Here is a 22660-nt window from a genome sequence, read left to right as displayed (position 1 = left end):
AACACAGTTCTTGCTGTATGAGAAACCCATGCGTTCATTTTTAAAAAACAAAACACACACACACACACGTTGGAAAACTCTCTCCACAGCACAATCGGCAGGGTGGCACGATGCAGCCCAGCGCCAAGCGGCGCTACCGTGAGGCCCCGGAGCGCTTTATTCCTCTTACGCCACAGCCATTTCAAGACATAACTGCACATCGATCATACTTTTAACCACTTATAGTTGCTTTTAATTTTGTGAAACGTCTGCGGGACAAGTTAGTTCCTGTTATCACTCGCAATACATCAGCTATAAACGGTAGTTCCCCTCTCAGCCTCTCTTTTCTCTCTTGAAGTTAAAAGGACAAACCCCGCCCCCTTTTTTTTTCTTTTTCTTTTTTTTTTTTAAAAGCAGCTCGTCATGTTAGAGATACAGGAACGTCCTCGGGCCTGAAGACCTTCCCCGTGAATGGTAATTATTTGTGAATTGTGTTAGAAGGAGTGCATTGATATAATCCTGTGCTTTGAGTTAGTTACTGTCAGAACCACGCCACGAAAGAACCCTCAACCGACACAACCTCAACACTCCAACAGTGCTGTGGTGCGTTAGACTTCCAAAACTGCCAGCACGGTCCTCTGTGTTATCGTCACTACTACTTTCACCAATGATATTATATATACACACAGTCGTGCCTAAAAGTTTGTATACCCCGTGCCGAATCTGCTAAACCTTAATACTGTTATAACAAAATAAGAGAGATCTCGTAGAAAAAAATCCCACGTTTTTTTTTTTATTTAGATCTGTCCTGAAGAAGCCATTTCACATAACCGATGTTTACATAGAGTCCACAAGACAAGATAATAGCTGAATTTATTTATTTATTTATTTTAAAAATGACCTGATTCAAAAGTTTACACACCCTTGATTCTTAATACTGTGTGTGGTTGCCTGGGTGATCCATGACTGTTTTTTTTTTGTTGTTGTTGTTGTTTTGGGATGGTTGTTCATGAGTCCCTTTTGAACAGGATGATCGGTGTAAATTGTTGGTATTTTTTTCCTCCTTGGAGACATGTAACTATCTTATTTAGTGTCTGAAGGGCAGCACTAAACGGGAAAAAAAAAAATCTTTCAACAAAATAATAACAATTTACACTTTTTAAAAAAAAACCAAACAAAACATGAATGTGTGTGAAAATCCCAGGAGTTTAGTCATTTCTGAAATACTCGAACCAGCCCATCTGCTCCCAACAACATCTGTATTATCGTATGTAATACGTATGTAACATTGGATCATTTTCCCCAAGTATAATATTCTTGTCTCGTTTGTTTAACTGGGTTCTCTCTCGTATTGATGCGGAAACGGAAAATTCTGAAGAAAACTTTAAGCACCGCTGTAAATTCGTGCGCAAGTCAGAGTAGCTCGATGCATCGTTTGACCGTCGACGGCAACCTCGCACTAAATTATCTGGAATTCTAAATAACAAGTGCGATTTCCTGAGTTATGAAGAAAAGATAAATGTTACTCATAACGTTTCATACACGTTGGCTTGCGTTCGTGACGGATGTCCTCGATCATCATAACTGATAAAAAAAAAAAAAAAAGCAACGCCTGAAGGCTTGCATGATCATTGCTGAAGTGCATAACATATCCCTGATGCCAGATTATTATTATTTTAAATCAGCTTTACCTGTTGATTTGTGTTAGGAGTACTTAATAGTCATACTTAAATGACTAGGGCTTAAGTTCAAAAGCCAAGAAATATTTCAAGAAATAAAAGAACAAGCCCGAAAAGATCAGCCCGAGTGCACAGGATAAGCCAGAAATAAATATATAAACATCTCTGTGCACTTGGTGTAGCGTGATCTCGGTGGAGAACTACGGCACCAGAATCCCTGCACCTGTTTCCCAGTGGGGAAATGTTTCAATTTGCACCATAATTTGATCATTTGTTAATTTCTAGGCATAACCAACGACAAGGAAATGCTCAATTACCATCCAATTTATCTTCATCTAACGCAGCAACAGCTGTTTTTTTGTTTTGTTTTTGTTTTTTTAAGTATGTAGTTGCCTGTAGTATTTAAAGGGTCATGAAACCGCCTTCTTTCAGCTCAAGTCTACCTCTCGATGTTTTTGAGAAATGCGGCTTAAATGGGCGTGGATGGCTGTGCCGAAGAAGGGAGGGGGCGTGGCAGAGAAAGGCAGGGGAGGAAGAAGGGGGCGGGCCTTCAGAACACTCACAATAAATATGGACAGAGAGGAAAAAAAAGCTCGCAGATGAGGCAGCAGTACGCAGGGCTCTGATGAGGCAGAGGACTTCTCTCCTCCTGAATCCCCGGGGCTAAATGGAGACACGGTAGATAGCCGTGCAGGTCCTCTACCCTATCTACGTGAACCGTTAGACCTTGGCATGACTATGGAGGAAAACAAAACAAAACCGGAGGCGGCGTGGATGGGAGAAGTGTCGGAATGGTAGCTAGCTAATAGGCTCGAGCTTTTCACGGATAAAAGGTCTTCCCTTTGACGTGGCCCGTTGAGCTTTAAGCGGTTTAATTAGCTCAAAAGGCAAGTAAAACTGTCACGGTTAAAATCAGACACATGCCTCATTCGAAGGGATAGAAAAAAGTCCTCGGGACCGAGTACCACATCAGCGTGTAGACGCAAACTGCTTTCACCCGCGCTAAGTTGGCAATACTGGTCTGCACTGACAGCTAGATAAAAGGCCGGCTAAGCTCCGCCTCTCCCCAACAAAAAGAAAACACTGAGAGAGAGGGGACGCGGGGTTTTTCCATTTATGCACATTCTATTTGAAAAAGCAATAAAATACACAGAGTACTCAAATGATGCCCCGTCTGTGTTTGTTTTTCTTCTTGAAAACAACTTGCGCCCGGCTTCCCATCTCTCCACGCCCCCCAGTGTTGAGAACCACTGTTCTAGATAAACAATCGACGATTTCTCTCATTTTCTCCCTGCAAGAAAAGCGAACACCTCATCTGTTAAGCGTAGAGACGCTGATGCAGATCGACTACGACAGCAGAAGACCGTATCGGGTTCCACCTCTGTCGGCCAAGAACGGGAGTCAGAGGCTACAGCGGGCACAGGCGCACAGTCTCTCAAACTGAAACGGTCCCGTTTCAGAGAGACCTGCGCCAACTGTAGCCTCAGACTCCTGTTTGACGTGCTGCGTGTTCTGTTCTGAGCTTTTCTGCACACCACGGTGGTCAAGTGCGGCTATTTAAGTTCCTGCAGACTTCCTGTCCACTCGAACCAGTCTGGCCGTTCTCCTCGGACCTCTCACCAAAACGGTGTTTTCGCAGTTCCCAAGAACTGACACAGATTTTTTTTGTAGGGCTGCAAAAAAATTTAAAAATTAGGAAAAAATGTTTAAAAAATAATTTAAAAAAATAAAATAAAATTTAAAAAAAATTAAAAATAATTATAATAAAAAAATGTTTTAAATAAATAAATAAATAATTAAAAAAATTTCGATAAACTCAATAGGGCTGGGTAAAAAAAAAAAAGATCCATTCTCCGATTTCAGTTTAATGAAACGATATGGATTCAGGAAATCCCCGAATCGTTTCTTAACGCGCGTGCTTTATCTAGAGGATGTGCATGTTATCTATAGCTCTCCTCTCGTCCTCAACACGTCGCCATCTTTCACGTCCCGGATTTTGAGAAGGCTTTAATCTCTTAAACACGTTTCAAGTTGTTAAAGAATTTTACTGTTGCACATTTACAAATGTTTTCAGTTCATTATTTTTTTTTTAAGCTTGTGCTTACCGTGTGCCCTGATGCACATATTAATGATTTCTTGTTACGATGCTTGCGACTCAAAGTAAAAGTAAAAAGTAATTAAACATAATTGTGCGCCTCATTGTTAATGTAAATGTGTATTTCAGTAATATAGCCAAGTAGGAGGGTTTCGGTTTCCAGCATTTATATTAAAACATGGATTCCATGTCTGCAAAACTCACATTTTAAATGAAATATTGACAAATGATCGATATTGAATCAGAATCGAAGCCATATAAATGGAATCGCCAAGATTGCTCACAATACCCAGCTCTAAAAATCGGTAATTAATATAATGGACACGGAACGGCATTATGGATTAGTTGGGTCCATGACATCACAGTGGACAACCCCCGCCCCCCGACGTCAGTGATGTCACTTCACAATGGTGAAAAACGCATTTCTATGAATAAGTCGCATCTGAAAAACATCGAAGGTCACAGAGTGAGCAGCGGAGTGAGAAGTGCACGATCCAGTTGGTCCAAAACGTGAGAATGTTTCATATCGAGCGCTTCGAACAAACTCGTCAGGGTATTAACGTGGCTTGTCGTGTCGGAAGCTGTGACCGACGCGTGTGCCGTTTAACGTGTTCAAGACATGTTTTCTTCGGCACAGGAATCACACTTTTACCTTCATATCCTAATCTGTAAATTTACATAAAGACTCGTCCTAACAGCGAGCGAGTCTCCATTAAACTTCGCTGAATGAGCGCGAGTCCACACTGCGAGTCCAGACAGGAAGCGCGATAACGGACTAAAATATTCATTTTGATCAAATATGTTGTTTGATGCTATGTTTCTCGATATTTAGACACAAAAGTAATTGTGTTTATGAGAGTGGCAACTCTAATGGGGTTAGAACATGGAATTGTATAGAAATGTAAGAAGTGTCGTACGTTCACAGAACGAAGCAACACGTTACTGTTTTCAGATGAGCGGACGTGTGTGTTATAGGGCTGCGCAATTAATCGAATCTCGATCGCGATTGCGATCTTGACTGCCCGCGATTACATGAACATGATCGACTGCGATATTGCCGTTTAAAGTTCGTCCTCCGCTCGTAGAAAACCCCGCTGCGGATCGAATCGAGCGCTTCCTGAATTTGCAGCCAATCAGCATAGAGTGGCGCGGGGGTGACGTCATTTTGTAGCGCCGGAACCCGGAAACGCCGTTAGCGTTTTAGCGCCCGAGCTGCCAGTTTCGGGGAAATCATGACACTCGGACGATGCTAAATGGCACTACAGAGGTTGTCGGGGACATTAAACCTCATCAAAAAACTTTGCAGATTACACCATTGTGTGTCGATTCTCGTCTCGTCACTATAATCGCATCGCTACGCGCGTAATCTAACAGTCTAGTGTGATGTTATTGAAAATCGAGTGCAAAATCTTTATGATTATGATCCATGATGAAAAGGAAAATGGTGCCGGCCCAGCCCTGCATCACTCGCACTGTACAGTGCTGATAGGCGTATGTTCTTGGCAGCTGGTAATTTTGTAGCGTGGTTAAATAGGGGCATATTCCAAAACACAGTTTCCTTAGCTGATGAAAGAAGAGGACTTCGTTGGCTGACACAAGCAAAGACAGAAAAGTGTTGCGTGCCCGCTCACTCACTCACTTCACGCTGACCTTCTATTCGCGGGACCCGAAACGCTCATTTCTATCGTGTAAGGACGTTAAACTTCTAGGGCACTTTGGTCACTGCGGGGGAAAGAAAGAAAGAAAGAAAAAAAAAAAAAGGTTCAATGGTGAGAGAACAGGAAATCTGAAGTGACTAGGCACGCTAAGTACTCACACCACCAGCCCGCAACTTTCAACTTTCATGCGCTGAACACGATTAATTAGCCGCTTCCACGTACTATACTGTCGGTCTCTCCTACTCAGCATGCCATGCAGCTTTCTGATCAGCCACACGGTCTCGAAAGGAAGCCCTACTTCATGACAAAGCGGTTTCGTCAAGACTTTCGCATGCACGACGTTGTACGAAAAGCTCAACTTTTCATAACAGCTCATAACACGGAGCAATAAAACATACCTACTTTTCCACGCAAGACTTCATTCAGAAGTATCGCACGTTTACAGGCTCCGTCCCGATCGGTAGTATTCGTCAGTGTTCTTACGCAGAGGTTAGTCTCAGAAATAAAGAATGTAAAATTATCAGCGGCGCACCGGTACTGAATTTCTCAGCGGATACCGATAACCGATTAGCGATACCGACGGTTCTGGCTTTTATACCTTATATTAATTATTAATTTCAGCAAGTTGTTTCACAGTGATTGGTCTCGTAAACAGAAAAACACATTACTCGGACATTAACACAGTAACTCAATTCTGAAGATTAAAGTAAGATTTCTTAATTCATAATAACACTGACTGAACTCTAATAAACCTCCTGTCAGTCTCACATTCACTCACCACAAACACAAGCATTTCTACTTCTACTAAACATCAAACTGGTCATATATAATATCAGCTTTTTCATATATTAACATTAACTGGATTATGAAATATACTACTCTACAAATATATTTCTCTGTGTCCAATATATATATATACACACTTTCTCAACTCATCTTCATTTAAATCTTTCAACAGTGTACTGGAGCTTCCGAAAATTCGGGGAGGGAAAAAAAAAAAAAAAAAAAAAAAGTAGAAAAATTTAGAGAAAAAAAAAATATGTCAAAATAAACCCCTAGAAAATACATTTTTTAGAAGGAAAAAAAAATCATTTACATTTAAAAATATTAAATAAATATTAAATAAACTTAATGAAAAATTTTAATTTAACTGTTTTTAAAAAAAAAAATAAAAAAATAAAAAAAAGTAGAAAAATTGTTTTTCAAATAAGTTTAGACTCGACGGTGAAAACTCTTGCTGCAGCGTCCGGTGTAAAAGCGCTCGTTCATCTCATTTTACGAAATCATATAAAACACCTGGTTTTCACAAAATGTTCTCGGTCACTGACCTACTGGACTAGCACGAGGATGTCCTTATGAAAGAGACTCCAAAACATTTCTGTACGTGGTGTTGGATAAGCGCGTCTACTAAATGCGGTAAAGGTAATAAACGTAGACAATTCAAAAGACAGTATATTCCATATATAAAAGTACAGTAATCCATGCAAATGGGAGGACTTGAAGGAGTCGAGGTTTACATTAGTTAATTTAGGCAGAGCAAGATTAACACGCCCTCGGGAGCACGAGTAGGATATGAATGTTTTGACGGGATTTTCCGTGATGCCACGGTTCTCATATAACAAACAATCCGCGTGGAAATCCACTCGTATCCGGCTTGATTAATGAGACCCGCTGTGTGGATTCTGAAGCCTGTTTTTTTTTTTTGGTCGAACTGCAAGTTGCCACCGTTGAGCTTAGAAGCAGAGCGTGTGCGGTAGATCTGGTCCACCCATAGAGGTGATAGACACACCCCTACTTCAAGCATTTTATAACTAAAATCAACACGTTAAACAGAGTTTGATGATTCTGCAAAGAAGATCAAGTTTTAAAAAATGACGTCAAATCAACGGCATCCAGTGAATACCGTTTCATTTTGGCATCACGTTAAAACATGTGACCATACCCACGATATCTCAGAAAAGTATATCGTGTATATCGTGTATCACGATATAGATATCATATCGATATATCGCCCAGCCCTGTGTTCACGCATATCCCATTCGGTCGCTGGGTTGCCTTTTTGACGATCATTTCCGACTTCAACAGCATTCAAACACTCCTGCCGAAGATTTTTAAGGAGCTTTTATTATATAAAATACACACACGTGTATATATATATAAGAACAACGTTTCACTTGTGAACGGATTGCACAGCCGGACGTACACAGCCGATTTTGCATTCAATTGAGCACATCACTGACCTTAATCAGCAGCTCCACTTTATTCAGAAAATATCTTCACGATGATGCTGATGATGTTTAGCCTACTGAGTCAGAGTTTTTAAATGAATCCTACAGTAAAAGCCTCTGATACTGAGGCCCTGTTTACACTAGTGTGTTTTCGGTTTAAAACGCACAACTTTTGCTACGGTTACGCATGTCGTCCCCACTACTCCGGCGTTTTCGACCCTCGGAGACCCAGGTTTTAGTTTGAGAACTCCGGGCTCGTGTTTCAGTGTAAACGGACCAAAACCGAAGACTTTTGAAAAGGAAGGCGTGGCTTCGCCCACATTCGCCCCCTGATTGGCTCTTCTGGATCACTGCGTATCCTTCCCCGATTCGTCAAGCCCCTACGTTATGACCGTTACGCTACCTTGATCGTATACACGACACCACGGAGACTGAACCGCAAGATTTGCTGGCTTTGTCGTCGTTCTTAGCAGACGTAAATGCAGCTGAGGCGAGCTATGATTAGAGCGATCGCCAACAAATCTCATTTCAAGCGGCGTAAGCTCTACATGGACCAGCAAGCAACTTCCTGTTTATACTTGTATGCGCGTGCCCAGTGTGCATGAACGGTCATGTGACATGCGTATTCGATCGTATAGCATAGATGGAGATCGTTCCCGAAACGCAGCGGAAACGCCAGTGTGGACGAGGATCGTTTTAACACGGAAACGCACTAGCGTAAACGGGGCCTTAGGCTAACGTTAGAAGTCCGTCGATGTGGCGTTCGATTGCGAACGTCTGTGCTAACGACTTGCCCGGAAAGAAGGAACGGGTATAACCGACGTCGCGAAATTGTCAATATGGTGCCGCCCTTGTAAAATTAATTTTCTAATAAAATTCGTTAAAAATCGTTCCTGCCTTTCCCCCACAGGCTTTAAAGTGTTGTCTGTCCCCCCCGCCCCCGCTTCATTTTAATACAACACCAAAGCAAAACATCATACAAAAGATTTTTAATACTTTATGATATGTTCCTTGGGATATCGGGGATGATGAAAGAAAACGATGCGGCATAAATTAGATACAACATAACGTGCGTTTTCGCATTCTCCTTGCAGAAGGATGGACTGATGGCGACCTGCCGGCAGAATTCCAAAGGGAAGGAAGCGTCAGTAATATTGTGCTGTTTGTAATATTTTGTGCTATTTATTTACTTATAAACGTTTACTTACGATATAGGGTGTCCCAAAAGTTCCCATACATACAGGGGGCTACGTCTGCCAGCACCGCGTCGGTCTCGCCGTCGTCAGAGGACGTTCGCAGACGCCCGCTTCTCGTTCGGTTCGCAACGCGTCCAGTCGTTTTTGAAATTTGTTAAGAGGTTTGGTGACGGTGTCGTGTGTGATGTGCTCGCCATGTTTCCTGTTTAAAACCATCGCAACCTCATCGTGAGAAGTCGTGAGAAGGATTTCAATACGTCCTTCTTTTGTCAAAGGCGCTCTTAAAGGCTATCGGGTGGGGGGGATACACACACACACACACACACACACACACACATACATGCATTATATATCAGAGACCAAGTATGAAAAATTTCAGAAGGCATGTCTGGGGAATTTTGGGACACCCTGTAGAAGTGTCTTCTACCTCACTGTGAGTCCATCAAGGCGTTTCGTGTTAAAAAACATTCGGCTGTGCAGCATCATGACCCGCCATCACCAGATTCTGACGGCTTTGGCTTGTAACGTTCGTGTTTTTTTTTTTTTTTTAAATCGACACGTTAGCGTGAGCTCGGCTTCGTTTTAAGGAGCTGTGTGGACACTTCGTTTGCGCTTGCGGCACAGATTGTTCACACTGATAACAGCAGCCTCCTCGACAAACACGCACTCGGTTTCTTTTTTGCATCCATTTTATTTATTCGTTCGTAAAAATCCAAGCGCTCGGGTTTAATGCCGTTTTATCACACCTTCCACGTGGGAACGTCCCGATCCCGTCAGACGGGAACGACTCGAGAGCCTGTGTCCCCTGCTAGCTTGTTTTATGCTCGGTTACTTTCTCTCTCTCTCATAAATACTCACGATGTAAACTCCATAGGCAAAGTATTCAAATATAAATCCCCACATTCACACCTTCTAGACACCTGAAATTCAAATCATCGCCGCGACCTCGACTACGCTGCAGAGGATGGAGCAGGCGCTGCGCGATTATGGCCAAAATCGATAATCTCGGTTATTTTTGATCAATGTTGAGATCGCGATGATTCTTCACGATATTTCTAGGGTACTTTCACGTTTAAATAAACGGACCGCTGCTTTCACCTCCATGCTGTGCGACATTCCTGCTAACGTACAAATCTTCACATCGACCTTAAAGTGCGTCATCTCGTACGAGCAAAATATACATTAAACTGTACCCAAAATATAGGATGAATAAAAATAAAAATACCGGCATCCGAATGAAAAGAATTCAGGCGGACGCAGAAAAGGCAATAACAGTGTTTACAGGAGGAGACACGCAGACACATCACCCAATAGAGAGGTGCAGGGATGACGTCGTTTTGTCCCGAAACCCGGAAGTTAGCATAGCGTCACGTTACATTTACGCCTTACCCAGAGCGATTTACGTTTATCTCATTTTATTTCTACAACTGAGCAGTTGAGGGTTAAGGGCATTGCTCAAGGGTTCAGCAGTGGCAGGTTGGTGGGATTTGAACTTATGACCTTCTGATCGGTAATCCAATGTCTTAACCACTGAGCTACAGAGCCGACAAATACCCAATAGGATTTTCCCATAGGTGTTTGTATCGTTGCGAAAAATAAGCTCTGTGACCAACAAACGTTTACAACACGGATACGTTTTCGTGCGTCAAGATCATTTTCACAAATGGACACAACTTTTATGAAGTCATGTAGATTGTACGATACAATCGGCGGAAATAAAAACATAACCGTACATTTTAAAACGAACTGCACCACGGTCGCTCGACTTCAACGTCACCGACGCCGAGCTTCCGACAACTTCTCCAAACATTTTCCATGATACGGATTTACTTCGGGACTTGTGCACAGCAAACCTGAACCAGTTTACCTGCAAAGTGTTGTCCTGTTCGGCGTGATGATGTCGTTTAATGGCCCAGACAACGTCTGCAGTCCCATTTAGCAACTTGTTAGCAACCGCCTTTTTCAATCCATGTAAAAGCTTAAAAAAAACAACAACTCACGAGTGGGGTATAACTGGCGTACTTCACGTCGTAGAATAAAGCTTGTGTTCGCCACAGACCTTATTTAGGGTTTTAACCAAAATCCCATTCAAAAAACTTCGGGACGACAGAAACCGAATGGTAACTCCTTTCCGGATTTTGGCGTTACCAAATGACGTTGTCCCTGCGCCGCTCTATGGTGATTGGCTGGAAGTCTAGGAAGTGCTCGACTCGATATGTGGTGGAGTTTTCAATGAGCGGAGGACGAACTTGAAACGTCAATATCGCAGTCGATCGTGTTCATGTAATCGTGGGCGGTCAAAATCGTAATCGCGATCGATAGTGGATTCATTGGTGCAGCTCTAGGATTTCTCAGAACCCTTGTGTAGAATATTCACTTATTCACTGCCCAAAATAAACAAATAAATAAAAACAACTACAATAACTAACCAAAAAACTCATCAGGATCACTTTTAACAGTCAGTGTAGCTGACTGCCAAAGTTTCTTCCTCTTACAAAAATATTCTCTTTCTAGAAGGTTTAGCAGGTAAACTGATCAAACTGAAACGTTCGTAGTATTATTATTATTATTATTATTATTATTATTATAGAACTGTGATCTTTTGACATAAAGCTAATGTTCTGGATTGATCATCACGCATCATCAAGCAGTAATGTTTTCTCGTCACTGGTACTTGGTAGGGATGGGTGATACACCGGTAGAAATTCTCCCCACGCTGAGAACGAGTCTTCCGGCAAGAATAACGATAAAGCCTAGTTGATGACGTATTTCTGCGCGCGACGGTCTGCGACCAGTTCGCAGCTCACGTGCAGAGCGAAGACGAGTAGACCTGAAGCTAAACGAGGAGCTACCTCTACCTCTCTAATCAGATGTACAGCAGACGACCGTAAAATGAGACAGATAATCTTGCTTTACTGATATCATTATAGCAATGAATACCAGAAAATCTCACGATACAGTTTTAAGTCCATATCGCCCATCCCTAATACTTGGGTAGAGTTTCTGTTTCGTACACTCCCCATTATTATTTCATTACCACCATCTTAAAGAGCACCTATTATGGTTTTTCGGATATGACCTTTCACGTAGTGTGTTATATAGAGCTGTCTGTGAACGTAAGAACGTCTGAAAAGTTTCAAAAGCTTCAAAGCGCACGACAGACGGAGTTATTGTCTCCCAAAAGAAGGAAGCGATTCTGAACTGCCGAAACGAGTCGTTAGTGAATCCGGACCTACTTCCTGTACTAACCTACGTAGGTTTGTAACAAAAAACCCCGCCTCTGGTGTTCATCGGCTGCTCGCTGACGGCGGTAGACCGATCACAGCAGCCTGGGAGATCTGACCAATCAGAACAGAGTATGCTCTCTGAAAGGAGCAGTTTGGAATGAATCCTTTAGAACGGATCATTTAAGGAGTCGTTTGTGGCATGTGGGGGGGGGGGGGGGTGGGGGGGGTAATGCTGCAATTTAAATTATGAGCACATTAAATAGTTTTTTAACCTTGGATGCATGTAAATCTATTGTATGAGACCTTTAAAGTCTGAATCCCAGTTAGTCCGAATCCCAGTTGGTTTTGTATTCGTGATTAATGTTCTTTACTTGCTGGTGTAAAATAGGCTTGGTGCATGCATGTGAGGTTCAGCCACAGACCAGGGATGACTCCTGTCAGTCTTTGTTGCGATTTAGCATCGTCTGCAAGTTTCCGCTCGACCTTCTCTCCAACTTCACTTCAATGAAGCTATTGCCACACTCCGCTTTGTTTGGGTGTGCCTACCCCCACCCACTACTCACCATTTCCTCAAAAGCACCGTACACTCGCACACATGCGCGCACACACACACACACACACCATAACGTAAACAACATGAAACTGCTTAGAAGGAGTGCTTTAATTCTGTGTCGAAGAAAAAGCGGTTACACAAGTAATGAATTAATCGAGCGAAAAATTCTCACCACTAGTCACCACCCCTCACCCCTTCGTGGCTACTGATGGGAAATGGACACGGGTCAGATGCAGACGTGGATACGGACAGTCCTGGATCGAGATTAGTAGCTCGAATAGTAACGGTCTTTGATATTCTACTGCGAACGACCAAGTCAGCTAGAACGGACGGTTACTGAATAAACGTAGAACAGTTGAGGTGACGGCGTGCCACTATCAGTACGTTTACATGGACAACAATAATCCAATATTAACCCGATTAACACTCTGATTAAGAAACTAGCATGTAAACAGCGATTATTGCTGACCTTAATGCGGCTAAATTCATACTCGAAGTAAACACAAATGGAATTAAGACATGTGGAGTATTCCTGTTTTAGTCGCATCATGGACGTCTATTACAGACATGTACACACCTTAATCACACTATTAATGTCGTGTGGGAGTTTTCACCGCATTTCGTGACAGGACACGTCCACACACGGCAGCGCTCGTCCGTTTGACGGCAAACGAGAGAGCACGGCCGCGTCCCAAACCGCGTACTTACCTACTATAGAGTAGGTGAAATACAGGTATACATGGTAAGTACGCGGTTTGGGACGCAGCCCACGGCTTCAAGCAGTCGGCTATTTGCACGTATAGCGTGTCAAATAATTAACTGCACTTGAAGCTTACGTAAAATTAAAAAATAAAAACACCGAAATTGTATGCGGTACCATAACGAAGACGAACTGTATGTCGATACGTGAAGTTCTGGAGGGACGTCGGACGGCGTGGCGTGGGGACGCAATGACGTGTGCTGTTAATCGATCTGTGTTCTATAACATGTAACACGGGAAGATGAAAGGAGTATTCTAAAAGCGACTCGTGTAAACACCTTCATCAGGATATTGTCTTATTCAGAATAACGTTAATAACTAGAGTATGTCTTTAGTCGGATTAAGGTCATCAATAATCGCTCTTTACATGGTAGTTCTGTCTTAATTGGGTTAATATCAGATTATTGTCCATGTAAACGTACAGAGTGATGCCAAACTCATTAACAAGTTCAAAGAGATTAGAAGTGTTGCGGACTAGGGGTGAGACTGTGAGGAAATTTTCCCACAAGGTTAATTGACGTGTAATACCGGTATCACGGGGGGGGGGGGGGGCGGGGTTGGACGTTTCCCCCCTTTGCTTATGAATGCCCGGAATTAGGAATCAGTGGTTGCGGTTTATTTACAACGCTGCTCCTGAGCAGTACAACCCAAACGTTTGCTTGCGCACGGTGGATTTCACGGAGGACGGCTTCCTCAACCTGGGCGAGTACAACGCAGGCTACACACGAAGGCTACTCCAGTCGTTTCCTTACGCTAAACTAAAACCGTTAGAACACAGTATCTGAAAAGGTAAGAGAGTTACAAAATAATTTACCCCTGCGAAACGTTCTCCTCAGGTCACGCTTGCAAACTTGTTTCCGGTTGATCTGCCCGATCATCCGCGTTCTCTGAATCGGGCTCGACCCGATACGGTAAAAAACCCACGACGTTATTAACGGTGTTGCTTAGAACTGCTTTAGAAGCCTTAGAAGCTGAAGCTCGCCGTTAAGGTAAGGGTCGTCACGTTTCCGACACACGCCTGAGGTTTTTCGGCCAATCACAACGCAACGGGTCAGCTGGCCAATCGGGAGCACTCTTGGCTTTCCGGAAGGCGGGGCTTTTGGAGAAATCGGCACGTTTCAGGCAGTACGGTATGTGACATAATAATAACAATAATGTGGTTTTTAAGCATCAAAAGCATGTTGACCGATTCTATTACACCCAATAAACGTTTTAAAAACGTTTAAAAAGCATCATATGACCCCTTTAATTACATACTGAACAGGCTGAAAAATGTGACTGCGTAAATTCCATCCCCCCCTCCCCCCCCTCCACTTTTCTTTCAAAACACTAGGGTTTGGGATACACCCACAGCTTCTCTACTGCCAGGGTAAAATGATATATGTATATATAAAACCACAGAAGCGCTCCGAGTAAGGCAGGCTGTACTGAGGACACGGCGTTTAGCTGCGAGAAACGGACAGAAATGGAAAGAGAAAGAAAGTAACGGCGGTGTATGACGGTCATGAAACCCAAACATTGTGCTCCCGTTAAACGCAGCAGTCTCGGCATTACCAGCAGCTAAACGCCTGCATAGCTGGCAGCTGGCCAGCAGCAACTGAATGAACTCAGTACCCTGACTTGGGGTCACATGGTATACAGCAGCTTCGAGGCCTCCACCCACTCACACTCACAGACACACACACTCTCTCTCTCTCTCTCTCTCTCTCTCTCTCTCTCTCTCCCCCAAAATCATTCATCGCTCCAGCTCGGCCTGCGCCAGTCGGCCCCGTTCAATGTAAATCAGTGCCTCATGGCTCAGACTTAACCACGTCCTGGTGGAACGTTTTTTTTTTTTTACATTTTTTTTTATTTTTACGCTACCACTACAACGTGGAAGAACTTTTAAGGCAAAAATGAGTCATCACAACTGCAAAGTGCTGAAGTAGCCGACCGACGCGTCATATCAGGGGAAACACTGGAGTAATAATAGCACGACAACTACAGTGTATTCATGGAAAAATCCACTCCGAACAAACTTCGGATATGAATCTTTAGAAGTACGGCATCCGGGATTTATTCCATAGTGAAATGTATCTTTTTCACTCACGTTCACATTGGTTAAGTTTCCCCATCGATTCCATTCAACTCCTGTGGGACTGACTTCTCACTTCAGCGATGCAGCGGCGCTTTAATACTTTAATACTCTGTCCAGCTCTCTTTTACTTTCAGTAAAAATGTCTGTTGCCTCTGCTACCTCTACAACAGATTTCTTCATTGGTATGACGTTTGCCTCGCACCTCCGGGGTCGCATTCCCGCCTCCGCGCCTGGAGTCTGCGCGTTCTCCCCGGGCTCCGGGGGGTTTCCTCCGGGTACTCGCTCCGCTTTCCTGTATGTCCCATGAATATCGAAAACATTTAACGTGTTCTCAGGGTGCAGGTTTCCTCCAAGGTACGGCTTACTCAATCCCTTAATGTTAGAGAAATCGTAAAAGCCGTCTTAGGATTAGGCCGTGCCCGTGTGGGCGGGCGCGCGTTTCACTTTCGCTTTCGAATTCGCGGCGACTGCCTGAATCCTGGGTTTGTTATCGTGCTTAATGAAAAACACGACGACAAAAACGGTACGATCACAAACCCGCTCATATTAAACGTCGAACTTTCGGAACCGGATCTTCCGCCGTCGTCTCGCCAGTCGGCTCGCCTCGCTCTCGTCACGTGCGAAATGAAATCCGACTCCGGCTGACCCGAGCCGCGACTCGGACCCGTTCAGACGCTTTCGGGTTTTTAATCGTAGCGTCCGTTCTCTGAGCGATCTGAAGGATTTTAGTGTTCCGTTACCCGTTCGTCCGATTACGATGACATCCAAATACATTCCATCGGGCAAGTGATGTAATCGGTGTACGGCCCCAGACACCGGGAACGCCGACTACCGCAGCGAGCCTACCGCTTGGTATCAGCCACCACATGGAACAGTGAATCAAGCTCTGCCGATACAACATAATTATCCGGTTTGAGGGCGGAGACGCGTAGTCTGTAGTGAAATCACCAAAAAAAAAAAACATCAGAAGTACAGAATTCCTGCACTGACAAAGGTTGTGTGCATAAATAGAGGGCAAGAAGATTGAGTAGGGAATTCCCAAAAATTCAAACGCAGTCTAGAGAACAAACACGCCGGACTATCCCCTAATTTCAATGAAACGTGAGACGGTTCTAAGGAGGCATCACTTCAACATTTCCCGACGAGCCGACGTGACGCGGGCCGAAAGGGTACGAGGTTCTAAAGATGTAAGTCTAAGCGAAATAAGCCTGTGCACGCTCGAGCTTGCAGGGAATGTCTGGTTTTGGCAAGAAAACAATTTATTCCATTTTCCATAAACTCTCCGAGAAGCTCACACGTGGGAGTAGGAGGTCAGGCCATTATGCACTCCATCGTTGGACATGTTTACAACAACAATAACAACAACAAAGAGGGCTAGCGGAGCTCGTAATTACATTTCGGCGTTTCAGTTCGAAGGAGCAGAACTCATCATCGTGAGATCATCATCATCTCTAACAGGCAGCGACGGCTTTTCGGTAACCTTCGACGATAATTACTTGTTATTTCGATAAAACTCTGGTGGGAGTCTCGGGCAGATCGTGTCCTCCGCGTCAGGTTATATGACGAAGATCCTCTTACGGTAGACCTGTGATTAAAGAAAATAAAGGGCGTGATCCGGGCCCATGCAAAAACGGGATCGCGAAACAGAAGCATTCTTCAAAGTGCCTTGTAGGTAATAAGGACAGTGACATCATCACTTCGAGCCGTCCCGCGAGTTTGGCGTAACCCTATGCTGTCATCCTATTGGTGGATTTACTCGAACATCGCAGCAGCTACGCTCGGAGCTTTTATTTATTCATTTTATTGAAACGCTTGGCGTTGCTAGAATTTCGTCCGTCTTTGGTCTCTCAATGACACGAAAACAACAGTCGCCACGTTATGCGCTCCAAGACCGCCGATGTCAACTCGACGTGCAACGGCAAATCCGGGCGGAAAAGTGTACCGTGTAAAGGCGGCAGATTGCAAGACATTCCTCCAGGACCCTTAAAAAAAAAAAAATTTAAAAAAAAAAAACCACGAGACGCACCGTGATGGAAGGTCGGTCATGTGACGAGGGCAGTTGCAGCAGCTTTTTTACGTCCCTTGTTGATGTTCAGGCCTGACTCCTGAGGCATGCCTTCCCTCTACCCAGCACCAACACGCACAATAACCTCGACTGTGTGCGCGAGCGGATTTCACGCAGCATTCCTGGGATTCTGCATGTCACTGACGGCACATTTGCGTCAACGGGACCCAGAGGAACTTGGAGACCTTTCGCATATTAACGGACATGAAGAAAGAACCGCGGGTGTAGGAGGGAAAACGCCTCAGCATCTTTCGAGGCAGAAGTGATTTATGGTTTTTGTTGTTTTTTTTTTATTCTTAAAAGGGGAAGAAAACAAAAACAGCCTTCAGTAAGGTCTCATGAGTTTGGAGGAGGCTTCGAAGGGAGGGATAACGTGGCGCTGTAGAAGAATAGAATAAAATAACAACAACCAAGTAAAATAAACTACAATGGATTAGGTAAGAAGCTAAAGAAAACTTGGGCTTAGCTTGTGCCTCCTGCTGCTGTTCTCCTCCAATCAAAACAGACAAGGTTCAAACAGTCACATGACCATTTCCAAATGCATCCATCTTCCCTAAAAGCACCAGGTATGTCTAAATAATACTCTCTACCAGTCTGAGAGAGAGAGAGACGGACAGACAGAGAGATGGAGAGAGCAAGATAGAAAGAGACAGACAGAGAGAAACACAGAGAGAGAGAGACACAGTCAAATAGAGACAGACAGAAAGAGATGGGGAGAGACAGACGGACAGAGGGAGAGAGACACAGAGAGAGACAGATAGAGACGCAGACGGAGAGAGACAGAGAGAGAGACAGATAGTGACAGACAGACAGAGATGGGGAGAGAGAGAGAGAGAGACAGACAGAAAGATGGAGAGATAGATAGAGACCGACACACAGACAGAAAGATGGAGAGATAGATAGAGACCGACACACAGACAGAAAGATGGAGAGATAGATAGAGACCGACACACAGACAGAAAGATGGAGAGATAGATAGAGACCGACACACAGACAGACAGAGAGAGAGATGGAGGGAGAGAGACAGACAGAGAGAGAGAGATGGAGGGAGAGAGACAGACAGAGAGAGAGAGATGGAGGGAGAGAGACAGACAGAGAGAGAGATGGAGGGAGAGAGACAGACAGAGAGAGAGATGGAGGGAGAGAGACAGACAGAGAGAGAGATGGAGGGAGAGAGACAGACAGACAGAGAGATGGAGGGAGAGAGACAGACAGACAGAGAGATGGAGGGAGAGAGACAGACAGAGAGATGGAGGGAGAGAGACAGACAGAGAGATGGAGGGAGAGAGACAGACAGAGAGATGGAGGGAGAGAGACAGACAGAGAGATGGAGGGAGAGAGACACAGAGATGGAGAGAGAGACAGACAGAGATGGAGAGAGAGACAGACAGAGAGATGGAGAGAGAGACAGACAGAGAGATGGAGAGAGAGACAGAGAGATGGAGAGAGAGACAGAGAGATGGAGAGAGAGACAGACAGAGAGAGACAGACAGATGGAGAGAGAGACAGATGGAGAGAGAGACAGATGGAGAGAGAGATGGAGAGAGAGACAGAGAGATGGAGAGAGAGACACAGAGATGGAGAGAGAGACAGACAGAGATGGAGAGAGAGACAGAGAGATGGAGAGAGAGACAGAGAGATGGAGAGAGAGACAGACGGAGAGAGAGAGAGACAGATGGAGAGAGAGAGAGACAGACAGATGGAGAGAGACACAGATGGAGAGAGAGACAGATGGAGAGAGAGACAGAGAGATGGAGAGAGAGACAGAGAGATGGAGAGAGAGACAGAGAGATGGAGAGAGAGACAGACAGAGAGATGGAGAGAGAGACAGACAGAGAGATGGAGAGAGAGACAGACAGAGAGATGGAGAGAGAGACAGACAGAGAGATGGAGAGAGAGAGATGAGAGATGGAGAGAGAGAGAGACAGACAGACAGAGATGGAGAGAGAGACAGAGAGAGAGAGACAGACAGAGAGATGGAGGGAGAGACAGACAGAGAGATGGAGGGAGAGACAGACAGAGATGGAGGGAGAGACAGACAGAGATGGAGGGAGAGACAGACAGAGATGGAGGGAGAGACAGACAGAGATGGAGGGAGAGACAGACAGAGATGGAGGGAGAGACAGACAGAGAGATGGAGGGAGAGACAGAGAGAGAGAGAGACAGACAGAGAGATGGAGGGAGAGACAGACAGAGAGATGGAGGGAGAGACAGACAGAGAGATGGAGGGAGAGACAGACAGAGAGATGGAGGGAGAGACAGACAGAGAGATGGAGGGAGAGAATAAATGAAGTTAAATAAGCACTACTTCTAACGGGTGTGCCCGAGCGGCCCAACGAGAAAACACACATACACAGTAGATAGATAGCTAAAGAAAATGAGCGTGGTAACTTTATCAGAAAACCATTTGACAAAAATAATAGATGTTTTTTTTAAAAGAAAATGGAGTCGGAGAAGATAAGAGCTGAGAGCTCAGAGCTCAGAACAAAAAGTAGTAGGCCTTAAACCGTCCACGCGGCGGCCAGCGCGAGCGCGAGAGGACACAATGTAGAGAACTGACAGATCAATACAGCACTCGGGCTGGGTTTAGCTTCGCGAGAGAGCGAACACACACACACACACACACACACACACATACATATATACACACACACTGTTCCTGTTTACACACGTACAGGTTTTTCTTTACATATACCAAATGGTGCTCGCGCTACATATAATGAAGGGTTCTCTTTATTTATTGCTGAATATAAATGAATCAGTAGGACGAGGCCTCGACAGGAGCAGCCTGAGAGAAGCACTGCATCCTCCTACAGCACACCATGAGACCTTCCCTTTCAGCTCAACAGTCCGCCGCGTCGCCGCGAAAACAAGCAAAATGGCACCTTACCTCGACGACAGATCACAAATGCCTCCGGAACATTGCCCTGGGTGGCGTCAGGCGATTTTCGCTGGCTGCTAAATCCCACAGAAAAAAGGCCAGGTGAAGTGTTTTCATTTACCCCGCTCCCCTTTTGCCTTTGCTCCACTACGCCTCCCAAACGGCTCTGGCTCTGCAGGGCTGTTACCACTATAGCAGGACGCCGCGGTCCTAGCGCCGACCCGATTCATCTCCCCCACCCCCTGCACATAACGACCACGTGCGCTCGGTGGAGTCAGGTACAGAGAACAAAACAACTTCAAATGCTATGGAAGGAATTCAGCATTTGTGCCAAAACTATTGAACTTTTCAAGAAACGAACAAAAAAAAACACGCTGAGAAGGAAGAAAAACACTCTGACACTGAGGCCTTGTTTACACTCATGCGTTTTAAACCGAAAACGCACAACTTTTGCTACGGTTACGCATGTCGTCTACACTACTCCGGCGTTTTCGACCCTCGAAGACCCACGTTTTAGATTGAAAACTCCGGGCTCGTGTTTCAGTGTAAACAGACCAAAACGAAGACTTTTGAAAACGAAGGCATGGCTTCGCCCACATTCGCCCCGTGATTGAGTCTTCTGTGTCATTGACTACGTTTACATGAACAGCAGTAATCTAATTATTGACCTCATTCTGAATAAGACAATATCCTGATTAAGGTGTTTACACGGACAGCAGTAATCTAATTATTGACCTTATTCTGAATAAGACAATATTGTGATTAAGGTGTTTACACGAGTCGCTTTTAGAATACTCCTTTCATCTTCCCGTGTTACATGTTATAGAACACATGTCGATTAACAGCACACGTCATTACGACCCCACGCCACACCGTCCGACGTCCCTCCAGAATTTCACGTATCGACATACAGTTCGTCTTCGTTATGGTACCGTATACAGTTTTGGGTGTTTTTAATTTTTAATTTTTACATAAGCTTCAAGTGCAGTTAATTATTTGTCATGCTATACGTGCAAATAGACGACTGCTTGAAGCCGTGGGCTGTGTCCCAAACCGCGTACTTACCATGTATACATGTATTTCACCTACTTTATAGTAGGTAAGTACGCGGTTTGGGACACAGCTGTGCTCTCTTGATTGCCATAAAACGGTTATGCACTGCCGTGTGTGTACGTGTTCTGTCACAAAATGCGGTGAAAACGACGTTAATAGTGTGATTAAGGTGTGTACATGTCTGTAATAGACGTCCATAATGCGACTAAAACAGGAATACTCCACATGTCCTAAATCGATTTGTGTTTACTTCGAGTATGACTTTAGTCGGATTAAGGTAATAAAAATTGCTGTTTACATGCTAGTTTCTTAATCAGAGTATTGTCTTAATCGAGTTAATATTTGATTATTTTTGTCCATGTAAACGTACTGATTTTGTATCCTTCCCTGATTCGTCAAGCCCCTAAGTTATACGCTACCTTGATCGTATACACAACACCATGGAGACTGAACTACAAGCTTTGCTGGCTTTGTTGTCGTTCTTAGCAGACATTATGCAGATAAATTCTGTATTTTATAACACTGCAGCTGCCTACATGCGCAAGAGGCGAGCTATGATTAGAGCAATCGCCAACAAATCTCATTTCAAGCAGCGTAAGCCCTACATGGACCGCCGGTTTGGACTAGCAACCAACTTCCTGTTTACACTTGTACGCGCATACCCAGTGTGCATAATGGTCATGTGACATGCGTATTCGATCGTGTGGTGTGGACGGAGATCGTTTCTGAAACACAGCGGAAACGCCAGTGTGGACGAGAATCGTTTTAAAAGGAAAACGCACTAGTGTAAACAGGGCCAGAAAACGGTGAACTCTGTGGCAAAAAATTTGACATGGTCTTCAAATAAACAGCGTTCTTTTGTTAACAGTTTTCTGAGGGCGTTTTTTTCACGCCCGGCTCGTTTTGGAGCGTTTGTTTCGGAACCTGGTGCGTTTTCTTCCTTGGTTCGGTTTGTTTAGACATTACACGAACACAACCGGGGGCGACTGCAAGCGAACTCTTCTGCTGAGAAAGCAATCCAACACAATGTAAAAACAAACCAAACTGTATGGCGATGCATGATTGGAACTGCGTTACATAAAAAGCATGTTTTCTTAATGGCTCGAGACATGAATCCCGGTTTAACTCGGACCAAAGACGAGGTAAAATGGCTCATTGAAATCTGGTGTGATGATCGTATTTCTGAGCAACTTTCAAATACGCATAAAA

The 22660-nt window shown here is 44.2% G+C and overlaps 1 protein-coding gene across 1 annotated transcript in view; it reads right to left on the bottom strand.

Annotated features, from left to right (window-relative positions):
• Positions 1–21283, bottom strand: part of akt1 (v-akt murine thymoma viral oncogene homolog 1) — a 78997-nt gene extending 57714 nt beyond the window's left edge. Inside the window, exon 1 of the mRNA XM_053633905.1 lies at positions 20408–21283. The gene's annotated coding sequence lies outside the window, so the exon portion shown is untranslated. The remainder of the gene's footprint in view (positions 1–20407) is intronic.
• Between the last annotated feature and the right edge of the window lie 1377 nt (positions 21284–22660).

The sequence above is a fragment of the Ictalurus furcatus genome, chromosome 9 (genome assembly GCF_023375685.1).
Source record: "Ictalurus furcatus strain D&B chromosome 9, Billie_1.0, whole genome shotgun sequence".
In the NCBI taxonomy this organism is placed as follows: Eukaryota; Metazoa; Chordata; class Actinopteri; order Siluriformes; family Ictaluridae; genus Ictalurus; species Ictalurus furcatus.
This window is presented reverse-complemented; position numbering and strand designations above follow the sequence as displayed.